Source organism: Somniosus microcephalus, chromosome 26, assembly GCF_052327205.1.
Source record: "Somniosus microcephalus isolate GS21.2 chromosome 26, FLI_Smic_1.0, whole genome shotgun sequence".
Taxonomy (NCBI): Eukaryota; Metazoa; Chordata; class Chondrichthyes; order Squaliformes; family Somniosidae; genus Somniosus; species Somniosus microcephalus.
In genome coordinates this window covers 51,993,728-52,014,509 of record NC_141012.1, presented here as the reverse complement: position 1 = coordinate 52,014,509, position 20,782 = coordinate 51,993,728, and the positions used below count along the sequence as shown (strand labels likewise).

Sequence of the window (20,782 nt, the reverse complement as noted above, 5' to 3'; positions counted from 1 at the left end):
AGTTAGGACACGGGGCAGTGAGCACAGAGGGTGATGGGTGAAAGGGACTTGATGCGAGTTAGGACACGGGGCAGTGAGCACAGGGGGTGATGTGTGAACGGGACTGGGTGTGAGTTAGGACACGGGGCAGTGAGCACAGGGGTGATGGGTGAACGGGACTTGGTGCGAGTTAGGACACGGGGCAGTGAGCACAGGGGTGATGGGTGAACGGGACTGGGTGCGAGTTAGGACACGGGGCAGTGAGCACAGGGGGTGATGGGTGAACGGGACTTGGTGCGAGTTAGGACACGGGGCAGTGAGCACAGGGGGTGATGGGTGAAAGGGACTTGGTGCGAGTTAGGACACGGGGCAGTGAGCACAGAGGGTGATGGGTGAAAGGGACTTGATGCGAGTTAGGACACGGGGCAGTGAGCACAGGGGGTGATGTGTGAACGGGACTGGGTGTGAGTTAGGACACGGGGCAGTGAGCACAGGGGTGATGGGTGAACGGGACTTGGTGCGAGTTAGGACACGGGGCAGTGAGCACAGGGGTGATGGGTGAACGGGACTGGGTGCGAGTTAGGACACGGGGCAGTGAGCACAGAGGGTGATGGGTGAAAGGGACTTGGTGCGAGTTAGGACACGGGCCAGTGTGCACAGGGGTGATGGGTGAGCGGGACTCGGTGCGAGTTAGGACACGGGGCAGTGAGCACAGGGGGTGATGGGTGAACGGGACTGGGTGTGAGTTAGGACACGGGGCAGTGAGCACAGGGGGTGATGGGCGAACGGGACTGGGTGTGAGTTAGGACACGGGGCAGTGAGCACAGGGGTGATGGGTGAACGGGACTTGGTGCGAGTTAGGACACGGGGCAGTGAGCACAGGGGGTGATGGGTGAACGGGACTGGGTGTGAGTTAGGACACGGGGCAGTGAGCACAGGGGGTGATGGGTGAACGGGACTGGGTGTGAGTTAGGACACGGGGCAGTGAGCACAGGGGGTGATGGGTGAACGGGACTTGGTGCGAGTTAGGACACGGGGCAGTGAGCACAGGGGGTGATGGGTGAAAGGGACTTGGTGCGAGTTAGGACACGGGGCAGTGAGCACAGAGGGTGATGGGTGAAAGGGACTTGATGCGAGTTAGGACACGGGGCAGTGAGCACAGGGGGTGATGTGTGAACGGGACTGGGTGTGAGTTAGGACACGGGGCAGTGAGCACAGGGGTGATGGGTGAACGGGACTTGGTGCGAGTTAGGACACGGGGCAGTGAGCACAGGGGTGATGGGTGAACGGGACTGGGTGCGAGTTAGGACACGGGGCAGTGAGCACAGAGGGTGATGGGTGAAAGGGACTTGGTGCGAGTTAGGACACGGGCCAGTGTGCACAGGGGTGATGGGTGAGCGGGACTCGGTGCGAGTTAGGACACGGGGCAGTGAGCACAGGGGGTGATGGGTGAACGGGACTGGGTGCGAGTTAGGACACGGGGCAGTGAGCACAGGGGCCGATGGGTGAACGGGACTTGGTGCGAGTTAGGACACGGGGCAGTGAGCACAGGGGCGATGGGTGAATGGGACTGGGTGTGAGTTAGGACACGGGGCAGTGAGCACAGGGGCGATGGGTGAATGGGACGGGGTGTGAGTTAGACACGGGGCAGTGAGCACAGGGGGCGATGGGTGAACGGGACTGGGTGTGAGTTAGGACACGGGGCAGTGAGCACAGGGGGTGATGGGTGAATGGGACTGGGTGTGAGTTAGGACACGGGGCAGCGAGCACAGGGGGTGATGGGTGAACGGGACTGGGTGTGAGTTAGGACACGGGGCAGTGAGCACAGGGGGTGATGGGTGAACGGGACTGGGTGTGAGTTAGGACACGGGGCAGTGAGCACAGGGGGTGATGGGTGAACGGGACTGGGTGTGAGTTAGGACACGGGGCAGTGAGCACAGGGGGTGATGGGTGAACGGGACTTGGTGCGAGTTAGATACATAGAGATAGGAACAGGAGTAGGCCATTCGGCCCTTCGAGCCTGCTCCGCCATTCAATGAGATCATGGCTGATCTTCGTCTGAGATCATAGCTGATCTTACCAGTTCAGTACCCCGTCCCCGCCTTTTCTCCGTAACCCTTAATCCCCTTAGCCTTCAGAAATATATCCAATTCTCTCTTGAAAATATTTATTGAATTAGCCTTCACAGCCCTCTGTGGCAGGGAATTCCACAGGCTCACCACTCTTTGAGTGAAGAAATTCTTCCTCATCTCTGTTTTAAATGATTTGCCCGCTATTTTTAGACTGTGGCCCCTGGTTCTGTGCTCCCCGGCCATTGGAAACATTCTCTCTGAATTCAGCCTGTCCAGGCCTGCCATAATTTTATATGTTTCGATGAGATCCCCTCTCAATCTTCTAAACTCCAGTGAGTACAAGCCCAAACTATTTAATCTCTCTTCGTAGGTCATTCCCGCCATTCCAGGTATCAGCCTGGTGAATCGCCGTTGCACTCTTTCCATGGCAAGAACATCCTTCCGCAGATGGGGCGACCAAAACTGTACACAATACTCCAGATGCGGTCTCACCAGCACCTTGTACAGCTGTAGTAAGGTATCCCTATTCCTATACTCGAACCCCCTTGATATGAAGGCCAACATACCATTTGCCTTCTTAATCGCCTGTTGCACCTGCATGCTCTCCTTCAGTGACTGGTGCACAAGAACACCCAGGTCCCTCTGCACTTCCCCATCTCCCAATCTATTGCCATTTAGATAATAATCTACCCTCCTGTTTTTACCCCCAAAGTGGATAACCTCGCATTTATCCACATTATAGTGCATCTGCCACGTATCCGCCCATTCCCCCAACCTGTCCAAATCACACTGTAGCCTCCTGACATCCTCATCAGAGCCCACCCCTCCTCCTAGTTTAGTGTCGTCAGCGAATTTGGAAATATTGCATCCAATTCCCTGATCCAGATCATTTATATATATTGTGAACAGCTGGGGTCCCAGGACAGATCCTTGCGGCACCCCGCTGGTCACTGCCTGCCACTCCGAAAACGAGCCGTTTATTCCAACTCTCTGTTTTCTATCCGCCAGCCAGTTCTCTATCCACGTTAATACTTTGCCCCCAATCCCATGAGCCTTAATTTTGCATGATAATCTTTTGTGTGGAACCTTATCGAAGGCTTTCTGGAAGTCAAGGTACACCACATCCACTGGCTCTCCCCCATCTATTCTACCAGTTACCTCCTCAAAAAATTCCAGCAGATTAGTCAAACACGATTTACCCTTTGTAAATCCATGTTGACTCTGTCCGATCCTTTCCCCATTTGTCAAGTGCTCCGCTATTTTATCCTTAATAATGGACTCTAGCATTTTGCCCACAACCGAGGTAAGGCTTACTGGTCTATAATTCCCTGCTTTCTCTCTACCCCCCTTTTTAAATATTGGGGTAACATTAGCTACCCTCCAATCCACGGGTACTGTTCCCGAGTCAATGGAGTTCCGGAAGATGATCCTTAGAGCATCTGCTATCTCCAGGGCCACCTCCTTAAGTACCCTAGGATGTAGTTTATCAGGCCCTGGGGATTTGTCGGCCTTCAGTCCCCTCAACTTACCCAACACCATATCCCTAGAGATACTAATTTCTGTCAGCTCCTCCCTCTCATTAGTCCCTATGTTTGCCGATATTCCTGGGAGGTTATTTGTGTCCTCCTTTGTGAATACAGAACCAAAGTATGAGTTTAATTGGTCTGCCATTTCCTTATTCTCCATTATATATTCTCCCGAATCGGACTGCAAGGGACCGACTTGGGATTTTACCAGTCTTTTCCTCCTGATATACCGATAAAAGCTTTTGCAGTCTGTCTTTATGTTTGCTGCAAGTTTACTTTCGTATTCTATTTTCCCCTTCCTGATTAATCCCTTTGTCCTCTTTTGCTGTATCCTGTACTGCCCCCAATCTTCCGGTCTGGTGCTTTTTTTTGCCAGTAGATATGCCCTTTTTTTTGATTTTATGCTGTCCCTAATTTCCCTCGTTATCCACGGTTGAGTCACCTTTTTAGGTTTATTTTTATGCCAAACCGGTATAAACATGTTCTGGAATTCTTCCATTCTATCTTTGAATGCTTGCCATTGTCTATCCACTGTCAATCCCCCCAGAAACACCACCCAATCAATCTTACCCAATTCCCGTCTCATACCCTCGTAATTCCCTTTATTTAAGTTCTGGACCTTAGTCTCTGATTCAATTTCCTCACTCTCCATCTCGACTGAGAGCTCGATCATATTATGATCGCTCTGACCCAAGGGGCCTCGTACAAGAAGATTGCTGATAAGTCCCTTCTCATTGCACAATACCCAGTCTAAAATGGCCTGATCTCGAGTCGGCTCCTCGACATATTGGTCCAGATAACCGTCCCGAAAACATTCCAGGAATTCCTCCTCCTCAGAATTTTTACTAATTTGGGTAGTCCAATCAATATGTAAATTAAAGTCACCCATGATGACAGCTGTGCTCTTATCGCACGCTTCTCTAATTTCCCTTTTTATGCCTTCCCTCACCTCCATATTACTATTTGGAGGCCTATATATCACACCCACTAACGTTTTCCTCCCCTTGCTATTTCTCATTTCTACCCATACAGATTCCGTTTCATCCGAGTTAATATCCTTCCTTTCCATTGCATTAATCCCCTCCTTTACCAGCAATGCTACCCCACCTCCCCTACCTTTTTGCCGATCCTTCCTAAATATTGTATATCCCTGGATGTTAAGTTCCCAGCCTTGCCCACCCTGCAGCCACGTTTCTGTAATCCCAATCAAATCATACTTGTTTACCTCTATTTCCACAACTAATTCATCCACCTTGTTCCTAATGCTTCTAGCATTAAGATACAAAGCCTTCAGGCTTGCTTTTTTCACACTCTCATTATGAATTAGTTTGGCCCTTTGTGTTTCTCTCCTTTGCTTATTGCTTCTCACCTTTCTACCATCTATTTCTGACTTCATATGACTTCCCTCTTTTCCACTACCTAGGTTCCCATCCCCCTGCCAAATTAGTTTAAATCCTCCCGAACCGCCCTAGAACCGCCCTAGGACACGGGGCAGTGAGCACAGGGGGTGATGGGTGAACTGGACTGGGTGCGAGTTAGGACACGGGGCAGTGAGCACAGGGGGTGATGGGTGAACGGGACTGGGTGTGAGTTAGGACACGGGGCAGTGAGCACAGGGGGTGATGGGTGAACGGGACTTGGTGCGAGTTAAGACACGGGGCAGTGAGCACAGGGGGTGATGGGTGAACGGGACTGGGTGTGAGTTAGGACACGAGGCAGTGAGCACAGGGGGTGATGGGTGAACGGGACTGGGTGTGAGTTAGGACACGGGGCAGTGAGCACAGGGGGTGATGGGTGAACGGGACTGGGTGTGAGTTAGGACACGGGGCAGTGAGCACAGGGGGTGATGGGTGAACGGGACTGGGTGTGAGTTAGGACACGGGGCAGTGAGCACAGGGGGTGATGGGTGAACGGGACTTGGTGCGAGTTAGGACACGGGGCAGTGAGCACAGGGGGTGATGGGTGAACGGGACTTGGTGCGAGTTAGGACACGGGGCAGTGAGCACAGGGGTGATGGGTGAACGGGACGGTGCGAGTTAGGACACGGGGCAGTGAGCACAGGGGCGATGGGTGAACGGGACTGGGTGTGAGTTAGGACACGGGGCAGTGAGCACAGGGGGTGATGGGTGAACGGGACTGGGTGTGAGTTAGGACACGGGGCAGTGAGCACAGGGAGTGATGGGTGAACGGGACTGGGTGTGAGTTAGGACACGGGGCAGTGAGCACAGGGGAGATGGGTGAACAGGACTGGGTGTGAGTTAGGACACGGGGCAGTGAGCACAGGGGCGATGGGTGAACGGGACTGGGTGTGAGTTAGGACACGGGGCAGCAGAGTTTTGGATGAGCTCAAGTTTATGGAGGGTGGGAGGTGGGAGGCCGACCAGGAAAGCGTTGGAATAGTCGAGTCGGAGGTAGCAAAATCATGGATGAGGGTTTCAGCAGCCTATAGGCTGAGGCAAGGGCGGAGACAGGTGATATTACAGAGATGGAAGTCGGTGGTCTTTGTGAGGGTGAGGATATAGTCGGAAGCTCAGCTCTGGGTCAAATAGGACACTAAAGTTGTGAACTAGGAACATAAGAACAGGAGTTGGCCATTTAGCCCCTCGAGCCTGTTCCGCCATTCAATATGATCATGCCTGATCCGTGACCTAACTCCATGTACCCGCCTTTGGCCCATATCCCTTAATACCTTTGGTTAACAGAAATATATCAATCTCAGATTTAAAATTAACAATGGACCCAGCATCTAAACTTCTCCTACCCTTTGCGTGTAGAAGTGTTTCTGTACCTGTCCATGACATTTTAAGGATATACTGTATGTACATGGACCCCTAAGTCTCTTTGAACCTTTACTGTTTCTAGCTTTTCACCATTTAGGAAGTACTCTGTTCTATCCTTTCTAAGTCCAAAGTGGGAAGTGGATGACCTCATTTGCCGACATTGAAATCCATTTGCCACAGTTTCGCCCGTTCACTTAATCTATCAATATCTCGGTAATTTTATGCTTCCTCGACATTGCTCACAATGCCACTTATCTTTGTGTCATCGCAAACTTGGATATGTGGCTCTCTATCGCATCATCGAAGTTGTTAATAAATACGGTGAATGGTTGAGGCTCCAACACAGATCCCTGCGGGACACCACTAGTCACATCCTACCAATTAGAGTACCTGCCCATTATCCCCACTCTCTGTCTCCTGTCGCTCAGCCAATTTCCTAACCAGGTCAATGATTTACCTTCAATTCCATGAGCGTCAGCTTTAGCTAACCGTCTCTTATGAGAGACTTTATCGAATGCGTTCTGGAAGTCCATATAAATAACACTTGACATGAATCAGTCATTCATGAAAGAAAAACTTATGAAATAATACTGAGCGGCCTGCGGGTGGAGCTGTCCAGGGAGAGTATAAATACTCGGGCACGGGCCCAGCTTGCGCAGGACATTCTTAACAGGAACTAGTGAAGGACACAACTAGACCTCCATGTTGTAAAACAGTTGACTAAAGCTTTGTTTAACGCTTAGACCAAGTGCCTAGTAGTTTTCTTACGTCAACATCCATAGACATTACCCTGTCCACTAATTTAGTCAGCTCTTCAAAAAATCAATCAGATTTATTCAGGCATTACCCAATGTTCCCCGTAATTTTTTGTGGGATGTGCAACCCCTTTAACGGGGTGGATGGCCCATTCAAAAGACTGTGCATGCGCGTTTATTTTAATTTAAAATCTGGCTCACAGGCTGCGTGGGACCCCTGGAGCACGGTGCAGCCACGCAGCTTAAAGGGAGCACTGCATTACCTACCCTTTACATAAGAACATAATAAACGGGAGCAGGAGTCGGCCAATCGGCCTCTCGAGCCTGCTCCGCCATTCAATAAGATCATGGCTGATCCAATCTTGGCCTCAACACCGCTCTCTCCCCAGACCCCTCGACTCCCTTGTAGTTCAATGTCTGTCAATCTCCGCCTTGAATATATTCACTGACCCCGCCTCCACTGCTCTCTCGGGCAGAGAATTCCACAGATTCACGACCCTCAGAGAGAAGAAATTCCTCCTCATCTCCATCTTAAAAGGGCGACCCCTTATTCTGAAACTATGCCCCCTCGTTCTAGATTCCCCCACTAGGGGAAACATCCTCTCAGCATAAGAACATAAGAAATAGGAGCAGGAGTAGGCCAATCGGCCCCTCGAGCCTGCTCCGCCATTCAATAAGATCATGGCTGATCTGATCCTAACCGCCAATCCACTATCACAGAACCATCTCCTGAATCTAACAGAATTAGACACACGAAATAGGAGCAGGATCAGGCTACACGGCCCCTGGGCCCGCTCCGCTACCCACAGGGCCATGACCGATCCGAACCTAGACTCATGTCCAAATTCCTGCCCGCTCCCCGTAACCCTTAATTCCCTTTACTTCTAGGAAACTGTCTATTTCTGTTTTAAATTTATGTAATGATGTAGCTTCTACAGCTTTTTGGGGCAGCATATTCCATGGACCTACCATCCTCTGAGTGAAGTAGTTCCTCCTCATCTCAGTTTTGAAAGAGCAGCCCCTTATTCTAAGACTATGCCCCCTAGTTCTAGTTTCACCCATCACCGGGAACATCCTCCCCGCATCCACCCGATCCAACCCCTTCACAATCTTAAATGTTTCAATAAGATCGCCTCTCATTCTTCTGAACTCCAATGAGCAGAGTCCCAATCTACTCAACCTCTCCTCATACGTCCATCCCCTCATCCCCGGGATTGACCGAGTGAACCTTCTTTGTACTGACTCGAGAGCAAGTATGTCTTTTCTTAAGTATGGACACCAAAACTGTATGCAGTATTCCAGGTGCGGTCTCACCATTACCTTGTACAACTGAAGCAATACCTCCCTATTTTTATATTCTATCCCCCTAGCAATGAAAGCCAACATTCCATTGGCCTTCTTAATCACTTGCTGCACCTGCATACTAACCTTTTGAGTTTCGTGCACCAGGACCCCCAGATCCCTTTGTACTTCAGTACTTTCCAGTTTCTTGCCATTAAGATAATAACTTGCTCTACGATCTACCCTGTCAATCCCCCTCAGAATCTTATATGTTTCAATAAGATCACCTCTCATTCTTCTAAACTCCAATGAGTATAGGCCCGACCTGCTCAACTTTGTCATACGTCAACCCCTTCATCCCAGGAATCAACCCCGTGAACCTTCTCTGCACTGCCTCCAATGCAAGTATATCCTTCCTTAAATATGGAGACCAGAACTGTGCGCAGTCCTCCAGGTGCCCTGTAATGTTGCATCAAAACTTCCCTACTTTTATACTCCATACCCCTTGAAATAAAGGCCAAGATTTCATTAGGCTTCCTAATTACTTGCTGTACCTGCATGCTACCTTTTTGTGTTTCATGTACGAGGACCCCCAGATCCCTCTGTACCGCAGCCTTTTGTAGTCTCTCTCCATTTAAATAATAATTTGCTTTTTCATTCAGTCCTTCCAAAGTGGATAACCTCACATTTCCCGGATTATACTCCATCTGCCAAATTTTTACAAATCCTGTTCAGCCTCAGCCAGTGGGCAGGGAGAGGGGTGGCGTCGGTGGCCAGGGAGAGGGATGGCGTCGGTGGCTCAGAATCGGAGTTTGTTGGCCTCGATCTTCCCAATATTTAATTGGTGCAAATTTCTGCTCATCCAGAACTGGATGTCGGACAAGCAGTCTGACAATTTAGAGACCATGGAGGGGTCGAGAGAGGAGGTAGTGAGGTAGAGCTCGGTGTCGTCAGCATACATGTGGAAACTGACGCTGTGTTTTCAGATGATGTCGTCAAGGGGCAACATGTAGATGAGAAATAGGGGGGAGCCGAGGATAGATCCTTGGGGGACTCCAGAGGTAATGATGCAGGAGCGGGAAGAGAAGCCATTGCAGGAGATTGTCTGGCTACGATTAGATAGCTAAGAATGGAACCAGGCGAGTGCAGTCCCACCAAACTGGAACCCTCAGAGGCATCAGAGGAGGATGGAGTGTCAGAGACTGCAGAGAAGATGAGTAGTATAGGTTACCACGGTCACAGTCACCACCCCGCACCCTGGCCATCGCCCCAATCACCGCCATCGCCCCCAATCACCGCCATCGCCCCCAATCCCCGTCATCGCCCCCAATCACCGCCATCGCCCCCAATCACCACCATCGCCCCCAAACCCCGCCATCGCCCCAAACCCGCCATCGCTCCAATCCCCGCCATCGCCCCCAATCACCACCATCGCCCCAATCCCCGCCATCGCCCCCAATCCCCGCCATCGCCCCCAATCACCCCCATCGCCCCCAATCACCGCCATCGCCCCAATCACCGCCATCGCCCCAATCCCCGCCATCGCCCCAATCCCCGCCATCGCCCCCAATCACCACCATCGCCCCAATCCCCGCCATCGCCCCCAATCCCCTCCATCGCCCCCAATCACCCCCATCGCCCCCAATCACCCCCATCGCCCCCAATCACCGCCATCGCCCCAATCACCGCCATCGCCCCAATCCCCGCCATCGCCCCAATCCCCGCCATCGCCCCAATCCCCGCCATCGCCCCAATCCCCGCCATCGCCCCCAATCACCGCCATCGCCCCCAATCACCGCCATCGCCCCCAATCACCGCCATCACCGCCAATCCCCGCCATCGCCCCCAATCACCGCCATCGCCCCCAATCACCGCCATCGCCCCCAATCACCGCCATCGCCGCCAATCACCGCCATCGCCCCCAATCCCCACCATCGCCCCCAATCACCACCATCTCTCCATCTTCATCCATGCCTCTGTTACCTCTAAACTTGACTATTCCAACGCACTCCTGGTTGGCCTCCCAAATTCTACCCTACCTAAACATGAGGTCATCCAAAACTCGGCTGCTCGTGCCCTAACTCGCACCAAGCCCCGTTCACCCATCTCCCCTGTGCTCGCTGACCTACACTGGCTCCCGGTTAAGTAATGCCTCGATTTTAAAATTCTCATCCTTGTTTTCAAATCCCTCCATGGCCTCGCCCCTCCCTATCTCTCTAATCTCCTCCAGCCCCACAACCCCGCGATATCTGCGCTCCTCTAATTCTGCCCTCTTGAGCATCCTTGATTATAATCGCTCCACCACTGGTGGCCGTGCTGTTGCCTGGGCCCCAAGCTCTGGAATTCCCTCCCTAAACCTCTCCAACTCTCTCTCCTCCTTTAAGACGCTCCTTAAAACTTACCTCTTTGACCAAGCTTTTGGTCACCTGCCCTAATTTATCCTTATGTGACTCTGTGTCAAATTTGTTGTCTTATAACATTAAGGTGCTTTATAAATACAAGTTGTTGTTGTTGTGGGCGGGGCTGCGCGCTGACGCTAGGCTGTGGGCGGGGCTGCTCGCTGACGCTAGGCTGTGGGCGGGGCTGCGCGGTGACGCTAGGCTGTGGGCGGGGCTGCTCGCTGACGCTAGGCTGTGGGCGGGGCTGCGCGGTGACGCTAGGCTGTGGGCGGGGCTGCGCGCTGAAACTGGGCTGTGGGCGGGGCTGCGCGCTGATGCTGGTCTGTGGGCGGGGCTGCGCGCTGACGCTGGGCGGTAGGCGGGGCTGCGCGCTGACGCTGGGCGGTGGGCGGGGCTGCGCGCTGACGCTAGGCTATGGGCGGGGCTGCTCGCTGACGCTGGGCTGTGGGCGGGGCTGCGCGGTGACGCTAGGCTGTGGGCGGGGCTGCGCGCTGACGCTAGGCGGTAGGCGGGGCTGCGCGCCGACGCTGGGCGGTGGGCGGGGCTGCTCGCTGACGCTGGGCTGTGGGCGGGGCTGCGCGCTGACGCTTAGCTGTGGGCGGGGCTACGCGCTGACGCTAGGCTGTGGGCGGGGCTGCGCGCTGAAACTGGGCTGTGGGCGGGGCTGCGCGCTGAAACTGGGCTGTGGGCGGGGCTGCGCGCTGACGCTTGGCTGTGGGCGGGGCTGCGCGCTGACGCTAGGCTGTGGGCGGGGCTGCGCGCTGACGCTAGGCTGTGGGCGGGGCTGCGCGCTGACGCTAGGCTGTGAGCCGGGAGCGCGGTCGGTCGGACGGTAGGTCGGTTGGGTGAGCCGGCGGGGAGCGCGGTGTGTGCGGTAGTGGGTGAGCGGTGCCAGTGTGCGGTTTCCACAGCGAGCGGCGAGGATATGGAGCCGGGGCGGTGCAGCCCAGTCCGGGAGCAGTGAGCGACAAGCCGGCGAAGGCAGGTAGGATCCGTGCGGGGCGGCTGAGGGTGAGGGCAGAAACCGCGGGGCGACCCAGTGACCGCGGGCGAGGGAGCGCACTGGGAGTGATCCTGGAGCGCACTGGGAGTGATCCTGGCACGCACTGGGAGTGATCCGGGCACACACTGGGAGTGATCCTGGAGCGCACTGGGAGTGATCCGGGCACACACTGGGAGTGTTCCGGGCGCACACTGGGAGTGATCCTGGCGCGCACTGGGAGTGATCCGGGCACACACTGGGAGTGATCCTGGAGCGCACTGGGAGTGATCCGGGCACACACTGGGAGTGATCCGGGAGAGCACTGGGAGTGATCCGGACACCCACTGGGAGTGATCCGGGCACACACTGGGAGTGATCCGGGCACACACTGGGAGTGATCCGGACACACACTGGGAGTGATCCGGGCACACACTGGGAGTGATCCGGGCACACACTGGGAGTGATCCGGGCACACACTGGGAGTGATCCGGGCACACTCTAGGAGTGATCCGGGGCATGCTGGCCGTGAGCAGGGTGTATTCTGTATGATCCAGGGCGACAGGCTTTGTGCAAGACATGCAAAGGTTAAGCCAGATGTGTGTGTGCAGGGTGTGAGCCAGTTTGTGTAGGGTGAGAAGTCGGTGTAAGCAGGGTGTATAGGGCGTGTACATGATGTGTGTTGTGGAAAAGGCAACTGCATGGGATAATCCATGGGTGTGAGTCAGTTGTACAGTGGGAAGACTGTATTCATGTGCAGACTGAGGGTGCTGGTGTGTGTAACCTGCAATGTCAGTGCATTGATCCCTGTTTCTAATCTACATTAGTGGCTGTAATAACAAAACACATGGAAATGTAACGGCCTGCCGCTTGTCGGGTCGATGTCCCGCCTCCATCGACTTGTGGCCAACCCACGCTATTTTCCCTTGATTGACCTTGTTGAGCCCGCCCAGCGGGCTCAGCAGGTCAATTAAGGGGAAGCCGGTTACGGAGAACGTCAGCGTATGACGTTACATTTTGACAGATGAATTGTCATCGTTTGAACGCTCTGTGAAGCTGTCAAACACTGACATTCTCTGTTGTTTGATGAGTTCTTGTATTCAAGACTCACCAAACCTCTTTTGCAGAAATTAGATGGTTGTTGCATCGGAGAATGGAGCGGCCATCTGTCATCTCTGCGGTGAGATGCGAGACTCTCCGCATCCCCAACTGTTGAAGCCTGCAGGAAGAAACAAAGGTAAGTAAACATTTTCTATCACTTTCCACTCACCTCACATACTTACCTCTCCACACTTGCACCCATCACTCACCTCCACAGCGCACTTTTGCACCCCTCCGACCCCCGCAGACCCACTGCTCGCCTCGGTGACCCTGGCGGGGTTTCCCGACGTCGGGAAGCCCGTGCCTCTGTTGGTAAAATGGGGATAACCCTCGTAACTGCCTGTTAACTACCTGTTAACGGGCAGTTAAGTGGCTGTAATCCCCTTCCCGTCTCCAGGAGACGGGACCCGGCGCGGGTCGGCTACCCGCCTCCTGGGAAGATGACACGGGGGCGGGATGGGTACCCACCCCCAGATTCTGCCATTTTCCTGGCAGTCCCGCCTCCCCAGGGCAGGCAAAATCCAGCCCAGAGTGTACAGCAAAAGGATTTAGATCAGTAACAGCAAACAGGCACGTAAGAGGCAAATGATGAGCGTAATGCAATGTGCATTGACTGTGGATCGTAGGCACACTGAATGGAATTGAATTGAAAAGGACCCAGGTGCTTGCAATGCATTTGAATGCTAGAATGGGAGAGTTCGGCTCGAGAGATGAGCCTAATGGGTTGAATGGCGTTTCTCATCCTTGATTCTTGTACTCGTGCCGTAGTTGAAGTGCTCACTATGGGGGTTAAGACTCGCCAATGACCTTGAATCGCAATTTCTGTATGGGAGTTTCAAAATGTTTTATGAATTGCAGTGTATCTCCAGCTGTTTCCACTCCTGTTTGCAGATCCGACTATGCTGGGGAATTAGGAATGGATAATGATTTCTGGCTCCGAAATCTGCTTTTAGTCTCCTTCTTTCACAACCACAGCTTCTGTGAAAAGTGAACTCTGGAGAGAAGTCTCTTCTGAGGTGTCGGCGCAGAGACACCAAACAGTTCTGGGTGAATTAGTCACAACAACAGCTTACATTTATATACTGCAGTGCTGCTCACCGAATCTTACAGTCGGCCCATCCGATCTCTGCCCGCTCTTTGAAAGAGCTATCCAATCAGTCCCACTGCCCTGCTCATTCCCCGTAGCCCTGCAAATGGTTCCTTTTCCAGTAGTTATCCAGTTCCCTTTTGAAAATTACTAGTAAATCCAATGGGGAATTCAGGAGAAACTTCTTTACCCAGAGAGTGGTGAGAATGTGGAACTCGCTACCACAGGGAGTGGTTGAGGCGAATCGTATTGATGCGTTTAAGGGGAGGCTAGAGGGAGAAAGGAATCGAAGGATTTGTTGATAGGGTGAGATGAAGTTGGGTGGGAGGAGGCTCGTGTGGAGCAGAAACACCAGCAGAGACCAGTTGGGCCGAATGGCCTGTTTCTGTGATTTAAACTCTATGTAATTCTATGAATCTGTTTCCACCACCCTTTCAGACAGTGCATTCCAGATCATAACAAACAAACATTTAACAGAGGAAAATGTCCCAAAGCACTTCACAGGTTCGTTATCAGACAGAAAGTGACACAGAGCCAAAGAAAGAGACGTTAACCAAAAGCTTGGTCATAGCGGTGAGGAGGAGAGGCTCAGGGAGGGAATTCCAGAGCTTAAGGCTGGGACGGCTGAAGGCACGGCCGCCAATGGTGGAGCGAACAGATTCAGGGTTGAATAAGAAACCTGAGTTGGAGGAGCGCAGAGATCGTGCCGAGTAGGGCTGGAGGAGCGAACTGAGATAGGGAGGAGCGAGGCCATGAAGGGATTAGTAAATGAAGATGAGAATTTTAAATTCGAGGTGTTGCTGGACCGGGAGCCAGTGTAAGTCAGCGAGCACTGGGGTGATGGGTGAACTGGACTTGGTGCGAGTTAGGATATGGGCAGCAGAGGTTTAGATGAGCACAAGTTTATGTAGAAATAACAACAGAAAATGCTGGAAAAACTCAGCAGGCCCGGCAACATCCGTGGAGAGAAATTAGAGTCAACGTTTCGGGTGAACCCTTTTTCAAAATTGTTTTGAAAAAGGGTTCACCCGAAACGCCGACTCTTAATTTCTCTCCACGGATGTTGCCTGGCCTGCTGAGTTTTTCCAGCATTTTCTGTTATTTCGGATTTCCAACATCTGCAGTATTTTGCTATGGTACAAGTTTATGTAGGGTGGAAGCTGGGAGACCGGCCAGGAGAGGATTGGAGTAGTGAAGTCCAGAGGTAGCAAAGGCATGGATGAGGGTTTCAGCAGCGGATGAGCTGAGGCAGGGCGGAGACGGGCGATGTTACGGAGATGGAACTAGGCGATCATGGTAATGGAGAGGATTATTCTTAGGCTACTGTCAACAAGGGCAGCGGAACCGAGGATGACTTGCTTCCACATTAAAAATGAGTTCTCAGGTGACTGATGAGTCCAATGCGGGACCTACAGTCTCTGTCACAGGTGGGGCAGACGGTGGTTGAAGGGGCGGGTGGGTGGGGTGCTTGGGTTGATGTGCGCTCCTTGCGCTGCCTGCATTTGGCTTCCGCTTGCTCCCGGTGAAGAGACTCGAGGTGTTCGGCGCCTTCCCGGATGCTTCTCCTCCACTTTGTGCGGTCTTGGGCCAGGGATTCCCAGGTGTCGGTGGGGATGTTACACTTTTTCAAGGAGGCTTTGAGGGTGTCCTTGAAGCGTTTCCTCTGCCCACCTGGGGCTCTCTTGCCGTGCCGGAGCTCCGAGTAGAGCGCTTGTTTTGGGAGTCTCGTATTGGGCATGCGGACAATTTGACTCGTCCATCGGAGCTGATTGAGCGTGATCAAAGCTTCGATGTTGGCCTGAGCGAGAACACTGACATTGATGCGCCTATCCTGCCAATGGATTTGCAGGATCTTGCGGAGGCAGCGTTGGTGGTACCTCTCCAGTGCTTTGAGGTGCCTGCTGTACATGGTCCATGTCTCTGAGGCATGCAGCAGGGCGGGTATCACTGCTGCTCTGTAGACCATGAGCTTGGTGCCGGGTTTGAGGTCCTGCTTGTCAAACTCTCTTCCTCAGGCGACCAAAGGCTGCACTGGCACACTGAAGGCCGTGTTGGACTTCGTCATCGACGTCTGCCCTTGTTGACAGTAGGTTCCCGAGGTATGGAAAGTGGTTCACGTTGTTCAAGGCCTTGTCGTGGATTTTGATAATGGAGAGGATATGGGGTTGGAAGCTCATCTCAGGGTTAAATAGGAAGAAAAACTATGATGGGTATTTGTTTAGTTTTAGTTACAGTGCACAGACAGGGTTTTGTTTTAACAGGTGAACAGGCTGTCCAGCAGTTAAAGGGTTAAGGAGCAGTGGGTTTGTTGTTTTAAGACGGTGAGCAGCAGGTGGAGTGGGGCTGTGTGTTGTGGAATGTTGATATACAGGTTTCCTACGGCCAGAGGTTCAGACTGAGCTGTGAAAGTCTGGGAGTGTCACCATGTGCCTTGTGGCCAATTACAGAGGGGCAGAGGCCTGGAGCATGCCTTTGACTGTGGGCAGTACAGAAGATTGGGGAGAGCGACAGGCTGGGAACAAAATATAAATGGGGGAGTTTGTGTGTCTGGGCAGTAGGGTGAGATTGCTGGTTGTGCATGGCACAGAGTGGGTGGTTCATGGCTCAGTTTGCCCACTCTGCTCACTTGCTGACCTGGGCCCGTTTATAACTGCAGCGACTGCAAGGCTTCCTCGGAGGGGAAAAGAGGAAACCGGACAAGGGGTTTGAGCCTGGGCAGTAACCTGTATCTTCCACGTGGCATTGGCGCAGTGTTGGGTGCAGATCACTCCCTGCCAGGCGCACTGAAGGCTGGTGGTTTACTGGTGTTGCAAATTCTATTTTCTTTTCAGCATCAGTAACGGTCTGGAGGATTGGCGGTGGGTGTGTGCAGAGGATGTGCTCAGCTTCACTTTCGGCTGTGAGAGTTTTACAGACACCATCACATGGAAAATATAACTACTATTTGATGTGCTTAAAGCTGGGGGGGGCGGGGGTGGTGCGGGAGAGAGGGGGGTTTGAGCTTTTATGGGGGGTGGGAGGGGGTTAGGTTGTGTTGTGTTGCAGAGGTAGTTTGAGGTGGTGGGTGGTTGGGGGGGCGCTATCTGTCTTGTTTTGGGTAAATTATAAAATTTCTAAATTCTACATTGTGAGTGTCAGCTACAAATAGTCTGTATGAAGCTTGGTTTAAGATCCTACAACTATTGCCTCTAAATGGTGAGCAGTTGTTTGACGTGTTTAGAGGAAAAATGTTCTGTTTTTCTCCACTAACTGGAGGACAATGCAGAGTCCTGTGACCCTTGGCCTGTGAGCTCCATAGATGGGAGGGCGCATTGTCTGCAGGCTGGGAATGCTGCACATTCACACTGACCCGCCCGCATTACTCCTCTAAGTTTTCAGCATTTAATAATCTTGTTTTTTGTGAAGTTGCTTTGGGAAAGGATGTGCAGAACCTTGGTGGCACTCTGCATTGTAATAGTCAGTACCATGCAGACAGAGCTTCATGTTTGCTGTACTCTGGGCGTGTGTCAGTACAGCAAACGTTTAGCTGCCGATTATACTACTGGATGCGAGGATTCTGTCTTGACAACACAGTCTGAGCCCCCTCCCCCACACACTGGTCCTGCTCCCTCCCTGTCGTCCCCTAATTCCCTCCTCTGAGTTTCTTGCCCTTTCACTCACTCCCTTCCCCCTTGGGCAAAGCCCCTACCCCCCTGACTCGGTCTCATTACAACCTTGTTCCCACCCCCGCTCTCCCCCCTGCACCCCTGGGGGGCATTCACTTCTCTCTCCTCCCTCCCCCCAAGCCTGATTGAAAAGATGGAAGAAATTGTGTCATTATAACTTTCCAAAACGCTTTACAGCCAATGAAGTACGTTTAAAGTGTAGTCACTGTGGTAATGTAGGGAAGCACAATTCTTCCACTCAGTCTCCTTCCCTTCTGTCCTTTCCACCCTCCTCTCAGGCTTGTCCACTGCCCTCCTTCCCTTCCCCCTAACTTCCCAATGTCATTCTTCTCACCCTTCGCTACCCATCTCCTCGTCTCCTTTCTTTCTTCCCCTGAACATCCTTGGCCTCATTGCCTCCTCCTCCTCCTCCTCCGTCTCTCTTTCCCAAATCCCTGTGTCTTGTATTGTAAGAACATAAGAACATAAGAAGTAGGAGCAGGAGTAGGCCATACGGCCCCTCGGGCCTGCTCCGCCATTCAATAGGATCATGGCTGATCCGAATCTAGACTCACGTCCACTTCCCTGCCCTCTCCCCGTAACCCCTAATTCCCTTATCTGCTAGGAAACTGTCTCTATTGTAAGCAGTGGCAGCTTCATTTCCTGTGTGCTGTGAAACTTATTCCGTAAACTCCGAGTGGCACCTCCATTAACACTGGCTTCTTTTCCATTCCATTGGACTGAAGGTCTGTGCCGGCAGCAGTAGCAGAGCTGTCACTTCAGCCAGTTAAATGCGTGCTGCAGGCTCGGCTGGCCCATCTTGTGGGGCTGTTGGGGTAAAATCAGGCGGAGCGAAGGTCGAGAGACCTTGGACCTGAGCAAAGTCAAGTTTGGCAGACTTGGCCCCTAGATTTGACCGAGTGGGCAGATAGCTGCTGAGTTTAAACTGTTTGCTTGTCCGGTGTTTTAGTATGAAGGGTGAAGCTAACCAACGACAAGGGGAGAGCGTCCCTGATGCGCCAGCGAGTTTGGCCAGTCAGTAGCTGACAGAGTCAGTGGGGCGGACTGGGGAGCCCTGAGCCCTAGTTACCAGGCCCAAGTCCGAGAACGTTTCCTACAAACACGGTACGTCAGTCCCCTTAAAATGCTGGGTCAAATTAAGTAGCTGTATTCTCATATTAATCAAAATGAAAGGTAGACTTTGCTCTTGGTTTTGCCCTCTCATTGGTACTAACTGAGTGGATTAGTCGGTGAAGAGTTACATTAGAAGTAAAGAGTTTGTATTTATATAACGCCTTTCATGTCCTCAGGATGTCCCAGATTGCTTTTGGAGTGCGGTCACTGTTGTACAGGTACATGTGACAGCCAGCAATGAGAAAGGTGACAAATAATCTGTCTTGGTGGTGTTAATTGAGACATAAATGTTGGCCAGAACATCAGGAGAACCTACTCTTTCAGGCGTGTCAGGGTATATTTCACACCCACCTGGACAGCATCCATCTTGGTTTAATGCCTCATCCGAATGACGGCATGAGTGACACTGCAGCACTCCCTCGGTAGTGCACTGAAGTCTCGGGCAGGATTATGTGCTCAAGTCTCTGGAGTGGGATTTGAACCCACTTCAGAGGGCCACTGAGCCAAACTGACCCTTAAACCACAGAAAAAACATGTGGCTTTGGAGACTCCATGTGGCCATTCCTGAGCTAACCCCTGGTGATGTATCAATGAGAAATCTTCTTGTTGGCAGCCCACATGCCTATGATGCAATGCAGCTGATAATGGAGGACAGATATCTGAGACTCTCCTGACATTGCAGACAGAGGGAGTGCTCCAGAGACATGTCGCAGGGCAGTCCAATTCAGGTAGTCTATGCTCAACATAACACAGTCCATGAGGAAGGCAGTGCCGATGATCTGAAGCCAACCACGAATGCAACATGAAGCTGAGAACTGTGAGAATTTCCACTGCTATGCTGGTCATCACTGATGATGAAGTGTTTGCTATGGCTGTAACTCAAGAAGGCAGTGCCTTCAGGATGGGTACTTTGGATAGTGTGAAGATACTGAATCCCGTGCCCCTGAGTTGGGCTGTGATGAATCTGGAATCATTACCACTGAAGCTTCACAATGTTGTTACTGGTATCAATGTACTAAATAAGCACAATGTGCTATTGGAAGAATCACACTTCAGTGTTGTATGATGAGCTTTTAATTGATCACCTCAGCCACCACGAGCGCTTCCTACAGCTCAAAACTACTTTTCAGGCACAAGTTTTGAAGGACAAAATCTGTAACTTACTACTAGTTGTTTTTACATTTCGAGGGGAGCTAGTACGACAACTTCAAACACCCAACTTAATGTTCCTGAAATCTTAGCGACAACTTTTACAAGGTTGCCTGTCTCCCAGCCCCGCAGGCTTGTATTCACAGCAAAAAGGCAGTTTCCATAATCGGACCTGTGAACCGAAACCTGCCCCCTTATACGTGACCTGAAAAGGATAGCTCGCCAGGGGACTTAATTACCCTTTCCCACAGTACAAGGCACTGGAGACTGTGGGCTTCTCACCATGCTCCCTGGTCCAAGTGGTAAATGTCATGGTGTTATAGCATAACGAGCAGGCTCAAAGTTGGATTTAATTATAAGTAAGATAATTGCACAGAAAGAGAAACACAGATCAAGTAACTAATAGTACAAAACTTGACTTACATAACATTGAAACTATTCCAAAAACAGAGTCCTATTTTTGAGATCTTTCTGGAGTCGCTTAGCTTTATTGCCTTTTGAAGCATTGCAACAGTAATGACTACCACAGAGCCCTTCTTTACCATCTCAACGTGGAAAGAGAATGGGGAACGGAAAGTTTTAGGGCAGCTTTTCAGATAATAATGCGATTTTTCTTTCAAGTCCTTTTCAAGTATTCCCTTTTGAAAGTTACTAGTAAATCCAATAAGGAATTGAGGAGGAACTTCTTTACAACACCAACGTGCATTTATATAGCACCTTTACCGTAGTATAACGTCCCAAGGAGCTCCACAGGAGTGTTATCAAACAAAATTTGACACCGAGCCACAGAAGGAGATATTAAGGCAGATGACCAAAAGCTTGGACAAAGATAGTTTTAAGGAGCGTCTTAAAGGAGGAGAGAGAGGCGGAGAGGTTTAGGGAGGGAATTTCAGCGC

At 51.9% G+C, this 20,782-nt stretch overlaps 1 protein-coding gene across 2 annotated transcripts in view; it reads left to right on the top strand.

The window, feature by feature from the left end:
* Window positions 1-20,782, top strand: part of arhgap32b (Rho GTPase activating protein 32b) — a 646,854-nt gene that overhangs the window by 9,282 nt on the left and 616,790 nt on the right. The window contains exon 1 of one of the 2 annotated variants that reach the window (XM_085968180.1): window positions 11,588-11,777. The exons of the other annotated variant lie outside the window; for it this stretch is intronic. The gene's annotated coding sequence lies outside the window, so the exon portion shown is untranslated. Of the gene's footprint in view, window positions 1-11,587; window positions 11,778-20,782 lie in introns of those variants that run through there. 2 annotated transcript variants of the gene reach the window in all.